The sequence below is a fragment of the Gopherus flavomarginatus genome, chromosome 11 (assembly GCF_025201925.1).
Source record: "Gopherus flavomarginatus isolate rGopFla2 chromosome 11, rGopFla2.mat.asm, whole genome shotgun sequence".
Taxonomy (NCBI): domain Eukaryota; kingdom Metazoa; phylum Chordata; order Testudines; family Testudinidae; genus Gopherus; species Gopherus flavomarginatus.
In genome coordinates, this window is record NC_066627.1 from 8,451,557 (window position 1) to 8,458,519 (window position 6,963).

Sequence of the window (6,963 nt, forward strand, 5' to 3'; positions counted from 1 at the left end):
TAAAAAGGAGGGCTATGGGTTGGGACAGAGGAGAAGGGCGAAGAGGAGTAGGCTCTGGTTGGGAGTGAGGAGCCCTGTGCATAGGAGGGGCACTGGATTGGGACTGAGGGGCACTGGAAGTAGAGGGGACATGGATTTTGTCTGAAGAGCATCTTCATTTGGGGATCCAGCAGGATAGAGGAAGACAGCAGGTGATTCTAATCCCTTAGAGATATTCTGTGTGTGTGCATGCAGGGGAGGAACATGCTACATGCCCAGAGGCCTTTATTCCTCCAGGCTGCAAGGACAGAGAGGATTTCAGGAAGTTGCCCCTTCAAACCCACACACACAAAGGCCCTTCTTAGGAACGACACAGTCTTGAAGAGAAAAAGTAACAGCAAAGAGGACATCAGAAGAACAATTTTAAAAAATGTAGTGAAAGGTTTATTACCTGACCAGGAACTTGAACCCTGGGCCCTCAGATTAAAAGTCAGGTTCTTGACCAACTGAGCTAGCTAGGCTCACAGTACAATCAATCAGAGAACAATCAATCACAGATTATTAGGGTTGGAAGGGACCTCACAAGATCATCTAGTCCAACCCCCTGCTCAAAGCAAGACCAATCCCCAAATGGCCCCCTCAAGGACTGAACTCACAGTAAAAGAAGTGCAAGTTATGCAGAGGAGAAACTAGTCACGAAAAAGGGAAATGGATACAATATGGGAAACCTGCTGCTCTCTCTCTCTTCCCAGACCTGGCCTGGCCTGGTATTAGTTCTGGTTAAAAAGATAGGGAAATATTGGCATCTACCAGCCTTTCATAGCTGTACAAGACTCAGGCACAGTACAGAGGTGCCCATCTGCAAGTGCCGAATGGTTGGATTGGCTAATGCAACCAGCAGAGGTCCAGGGCACACTGGGATATACAGCCAAGTGTCCATCACCATCATCATTTCAAAGGGATAATGATAATGAGGGGAAGGTTCACAATTGACTCAGTAGTTGCATACAAAGGTGCACGTTTGGCAGTTACATTGGGAATTTCTGGCTCCTTCTCAGGCTCAGGTTGGCCACCCCGGTCTAGATGTAGAAGTTACAACATTGAAACTTGAAAGAGGGGCCAATTTCCCCATCATTTCACATCTTTACATCCAAACACGATGACTTCCGAATGAACCCTCCTCGCTCAGCCAGAAGATCTTGGGGTGGGTATAGGAGTCACTGAATAAAATTCTCTGCACTCTGTTATGACTCAGGTCAGAGCAGAGGTACCTAGTGATCTAGTCGGGCTGTAAAATCTATATATCAACCCCAAATATGGTGTGAAATTAATCCTCAGAAATGGCTGTTCCCCACCCAGACCCCTGCAAAGGGCTCTCCAAGGAAGGGGGCTGTTGAGGAAGGAAAGAAGAAAGATGTCCTCTCCCTGGAGGAACTGGGCTCTGCGCTTTGGACAGAAAGGAGGGGAAGGAAATGGCCACACGATGGCAGCGGAACCTAAGAAATGAAACACAACAGGCTTCTGTGCACATTGATTCTGCTCAGTGAATGAACCTGACTCCTGTATCATGAAAAACCAAAAAGCCATTTCTTTTTATGACAGGGAGAAAAGAGTTCCAATCATTCCTGCCCATTTACTTTTGAATTATTTTACATTATAAATAAAATTGTAACAAAAGTAGTCAGAATTTGAGCTGCCTGTTATTAAAAGCCTGTTCCCCAATTCAGTTCCAACTTCCCTGCAAGAAACACCCCCAGATCTCTGCTCACCCCAGGAAGAAGAAAAAGAGAAACCCCCACTGGGCACTGCCCTTGGCTCCAGGCTGCTGTCCCAGGGTGTGGGTGGGGACTGATTGTTTGCTGCTGAGGAGGGAGCCAGTAGAGGCCTCTGGAGCTCTGCTCCTAGCATCTGCCCAGCCCAGGCTGTCCTCTGCCTCAGCTGTTGCTCCCGGCCTGCTCTAGAGTCAAACAAGCAGGGCTCCCAGGGGAACAGAGGCTGGGACAGGGCAGCATCCTGGGTTGGGCTGGGAAGGTGCTGGGAGTTCTCGCTCCCTGAGAACTGGCCTAGCTCCCTTCTCAACAGCGAACAAATCAATTCCACGTCCCCTCCCCAGAAAAATCAGCCTGGAGCCAAGGGCAGCAGGGGACGATTCCCTTTAGTTCTCACCGAGGCAGGAGAGAACCCAGGGCCTTTCTAGCAGAGCTTATGGAACTGACATGGGGAAACCAGCCTTTAATAACAGGCAGCTCAAGTTGAAGCTAAGTGTTTTTAACAATTTCTACAACATTAAATAACCCTTCAATCGTAGTGTCACCATCCATAAAATTGCGTCAGCCTTACAGGTTCCCAAGTACAGAACTAAACATCTCTTCAAATCCAAGGGAGTGGAGATCAGTCAGTGTTCAGAGTCACCCCCCATAAAAGAACCATGTTGTGGTACATACTGGCCTCATCATGTGGCCATGGCCTTTCCCTCCTCTCTGTTAAAAGTTTTGGTATTTTGCACAGAAACTCTCTTCCCTCAGGAGAGACCTGGGAACCAGGGCTGCCAGCCAGACAAACACCTTTAAGAGGAGGCGTAACCTGTCAATAAATGATCTCCCTCCTTCAGTTCAGTGACACCCTGAAATGTTACTTATCCCAGCAAAGCCGCAGGATTGAAAGCAGCTACATCAAGCCCCTGTGTAGCTTGCAGGAATGAACACAAACACTCCCTTGTATTTGAAGATATGTTTAGTTTTACCCTTGGTAAACTACAAGACTAAAGGGAAAGGCGGTGGTGGTGTAAGATATAAAGAATGAAACATGAAACAATCATCATAGATATGCCCATAGTGACTGAAAAATATTTCTATATACTTCTTATTATCATCAGTGTATTATTTTCTCTGGCATCTAGACATTGACTAGACCTTGACCAAAAAATTTGGAACTTGACAAAATAATCAGCTACCCCTCGTTAAGGTAATGGACTTGACACCCACTCGGGTGTCTCCACACAGGTTCAAGTACTAACAACAGTGGCGCCTTACAGCCATAGCTTTTAGTCAGGGCAATACATTGATACAAATTCCTGTTAAATCGTTTCTCAGACAGAGTCCATCGCCAACATTCCTTAAGGCACTGGGCCACCATGTGGACATTTCATTTCCCTCCTCAATTTCACACAGAGACACAATTTCCTTTGCACAGATCCGTGAACAGCAAAACCTCCCTGTGTCTCTTGTCTGAGGGTATGTCTACACTACGGGATTATTCCGATTTTACAGAAACCAGTTTTTTAAAACAGATTGTATAAAGTCAAGTGCACGCGGCTGCACTAAACACATTAATTTGGTGGTGTGTGTCCATGTACTGAGGCTAGCGTCAATTTCCAGAGGGTTGCACTGTGGGTAGCTATCCCATAGTTATCCCATAGTTCCCGCAGTCTACTCCCCCATTGGAATTCTGGGTTGAGATCACAATGCATGATGGAGCAAAAACGGTGTCGCGGGTAATTCTGGGTAAATGTCATCACTCATTCCTCCCTCCATGAAAGCAACGGCTGACAATCATTTCACACCCTTTTTCCCTGGATTGCCCTGGCAGATGCCATAGCACGGTAACCATGGAGCCCGTTTAGCCTTTTTTCACTGTCACCATATGTGTACTGGATGCTGCTGACAGACACGGTACTGCGGTGCTACAGAGCAGCATTCATTTGCCTTTGCAGGGTTAAAGAGACGGTTACCAGCCCTATTGCACCATCTGCTGCTTTGGAAATTGGTGATGATGATTACCAGTCATATTGTACCATCTGCTACTGTCATGGGTGCTCCTGGCTGGCCTCGCTGAGGTCGGCCGGGGGCGCCTGGACAAAAATGGGAATGACTTCCCAGGTCATTCCCTTCTTTATGTTTTGTCTAAAAATAGAGTCAGTCCTGCCTAGAATATGGGGTAAGTCTACTAGAGAGCACAGCTGCTCCGGGTCAGAGCCCCAGATATCCTGCAGAAATGATGAGCTGCATGCCATTCCAGGGGGTGCCCCTGCAACAACCCCACCCATTGCTTCCCTCCTCCCACACCCCTCCTGGGCTACTGTGGCAGTTATCCCCCCATTTGTGTGGTGAAGTAATAAAGAATGCAGGAATAAGAAACAGTGACTTTTTAGTGAGATAAAATGAGGGGGAGGCAGCCTCCAGCTGCTATGATATTCCAGGCAGAACATCTTCATTACTCATTAAAGGGTCGGGGAGGAGAGGAGCACAGCCTCCTGCTGCTATGATAGTCCAGAATCTCCATTAGACATGAAGTGGGGGGGAGGGGAGAGGAGCTCAGCCTCCAGCTGCTATGATGAGGACGGTTACCAGCCCTATTGCACCATCTGCCAGGACTGAATCTCCAGGACACAAAGCTTAAAGAAGGGAATGACCGGGAGTCATTCCCATTTTTGCCCAGGTGCCCCCAGCCGACCTCACTGAGGCCAGCCAGCCAGGAGCACTCACAGGAGGATGAGGAGGAGGACAGCTATCAGTCATAATGTACCATACCACCTGCCACCGGGGAGGGGAGGGGAGAGGATGCTACTGTTTAGCGCTGCAGCGCCCCGTCTACCAGCAGCATCCAGTAGACATACGGTGACATTGAAAAGAGGCGAGAAATAATTTTTTCCCTTTTCTTTGAGGGGGGGAGGAGGGGTAAATTGATTACATATTCCCTGAACCACTGGCAACAATGTTTTTGACCCTTCAGGCATTGGGAGCTCAGCCAAGAATGCAAATACTTTTCGGAGACTGCAGGAACTGTGGGATAGCTTGAGTCCTCAGTCCCCCCTCCCTCCCTCCATGAGGGTCCATTTGATTCTTTGGCTTTCCGTGATGCTTGTCACACAGCACTGTGTTGAGTCCCTGTTGTGGCCTCTGTCTGTCATATGCTGGAGATTTTTTCAAATGCTTTAGCATTTCATCTTCTGGAACGGAGCTCTGATAGAACAGATTTGTCTCCCCATACCGTGATCAGATCCAGTATCTCCCGTACGGTCCATGCTGGAGCTCTTTTTGGTTTTGGGACTGCATGGCCACCCATGCTGATCGGCGCTCCACGCTGGGCAAACAGGAAATGAAATTAAAAAGTTTGCGGGGATTTTGCTGTCTACTTGGCCAGTGCATCCGAGTTCAGACTGCTTTCCAGAGTGGTCACAATGGTGCACTGTGGGATACCGCCTGGAGGCCAATACCGTCGAATTGCAGCGACGCTAACCCTAATGCGACATGGCAATACCGATTTCAGCGCTACTCCCCTTGTTGGGGAGGAGTACGGAAATCGATTTTAACAGCCCTTTATATCAATATAAAGGGCTTCGTTGTGTGGACGAGTGCAGGGTTAAATTGGTTTAACGCTGCTAAATTCGATATAAATGCATAGTGTAGACCAGCCCTGAGCCAGGGCATTCGATTCCAGTGAACCCTTCTCTCCTGCAATGGCAATGGTCAGACAGAGGGGACGTGGTCATCTGCATCCTTGCCAGGGAGATATTGGCTCGGCTCTTTCTGCTGCTGTTGTTAGTCCAGGAAACATCAGGGATGGAATGCAAGGCTGTATTCATGCATCAACCCCCTGAAAAATTTTAGTGCCCCAGAGAAATCCTGACTCCGGCTGTTGGAATGATATGTAGAGATTCAAATAGGAAAGGAACTGTCTGAATTGTCAGTGTGGGGAATGAACAGCAATCTGTTTGTGTAGCCACAAACACACTCTCATCGTGCTCCAACCGGAAAGGAAATGAGCAGGAACTCTTGCTGTTCACCATGGACACACACTGATGCACAGCCGTGAGTGTGCTGGGAGAGCTGGTCTGAGCAATTTGAAGTGACAATTCTGTGAGAACAGAAATATTGTGTAGTGAAGCAGCTGCACATCAAGTAGTTGTGGCCGAGTGGTTAAGGTGATGGACTAGAAATCCATTGGGGCTTTCCCCATGCAGGTTTGAATTCTGCCAACTATGGAAGCATTAGTGTGTTGTCATTGTTGTTGTCGTCTTAGTGCCTGAGCATCCATGGAGCCAAATCTGGTCTCACTCTGAGGCTGTCTACACTTAAAATACTGCTGTAGCACTGTGGAGTAGACAGTTGCTACAGTGAGGGGAGAGGTTTTCCATCCCTGTAGTAGCTGCATTGACAGAACAATCTTTCCTTTCATTTAGCACTATCTAACCATGGCTTAGGTCAGCTTAATTATACTGGTTCTGGGGGGTTTCACGCCCTGAGAGACGTACTTGTTAGAGGGTTTATCCCATCACCCTCCCATTCCCTGGTCCTTCTCACGTGACCAGAGAGCAGCAATACATGAAGCTCAAAGGTGAAAACAATTCAATGTTTATTGGGGTAAACTTCCAGCAAGCAATGATTCCAGTTTCCTTCCTCAGTATCCCCCTTCCCAGCTCTGACACCACAGAGGCTTGCCTGTGACCCCGTTCCCCTTCCCTGTCCCTATTCCCCCCTTAGCAAAACATAATTCCAATTCCCCTACCCCTATTCCCATTCGCATTCCCCCCCTTACTTTCTGATTGACTGCAGACTATATAGTAAAACTTGAGTTCTGCTTAGCTGTGCCTTAACCAATCATTTTACTGAAATGTAACTAACCAATCCTAACATATTGTAACATGATTATCTAACCAATTATACCCCACTGCCTTAATTGGTTTACACCCAACAAATTAATTATACAGCAGGCTGAAACAATCACAGCACCAGACAGAGATTATACAGACAAGCAATAGCAAAGTGGGGACTACAGTGACAGAACAACAAAGAAATGAGAATTTCACACCCCAGCTATTGACCAGTGAGTTGTTCCCAGATAGGATGCTATCCTGGTAGAGGCTGGTTGCTTAACTCTCTGGCCCCCAGGGCAGGATTTTGAGGTTCACCATTACTGTCTCAGAATGCCAGCACCCATCTTTTGTTCACTTAAAATGTGAGCAGGGAGATTCCAACACCTCAG

The 6,963-nt window shown here is 47.6% G+C and overlaps 1 non-coding gene across 1 annotated transcript; it reads left to right on the plus strand.

The window, feature by feature from the left end:
• Positions 1–5,879: 5,879 nt before the first annotated feature.
• Positions 5,880–5,962, plus strand: TRNAS-AGA (transfer RNA serine (anticodon AGA)). Its single transcript has one exon. It is a non-coding gene; the product is annotated as a tRNA-Ser (tRNA).
• The last annotated feature ends 1,001 nt before the right edge of the window (positions 5,963–6,963 follow it).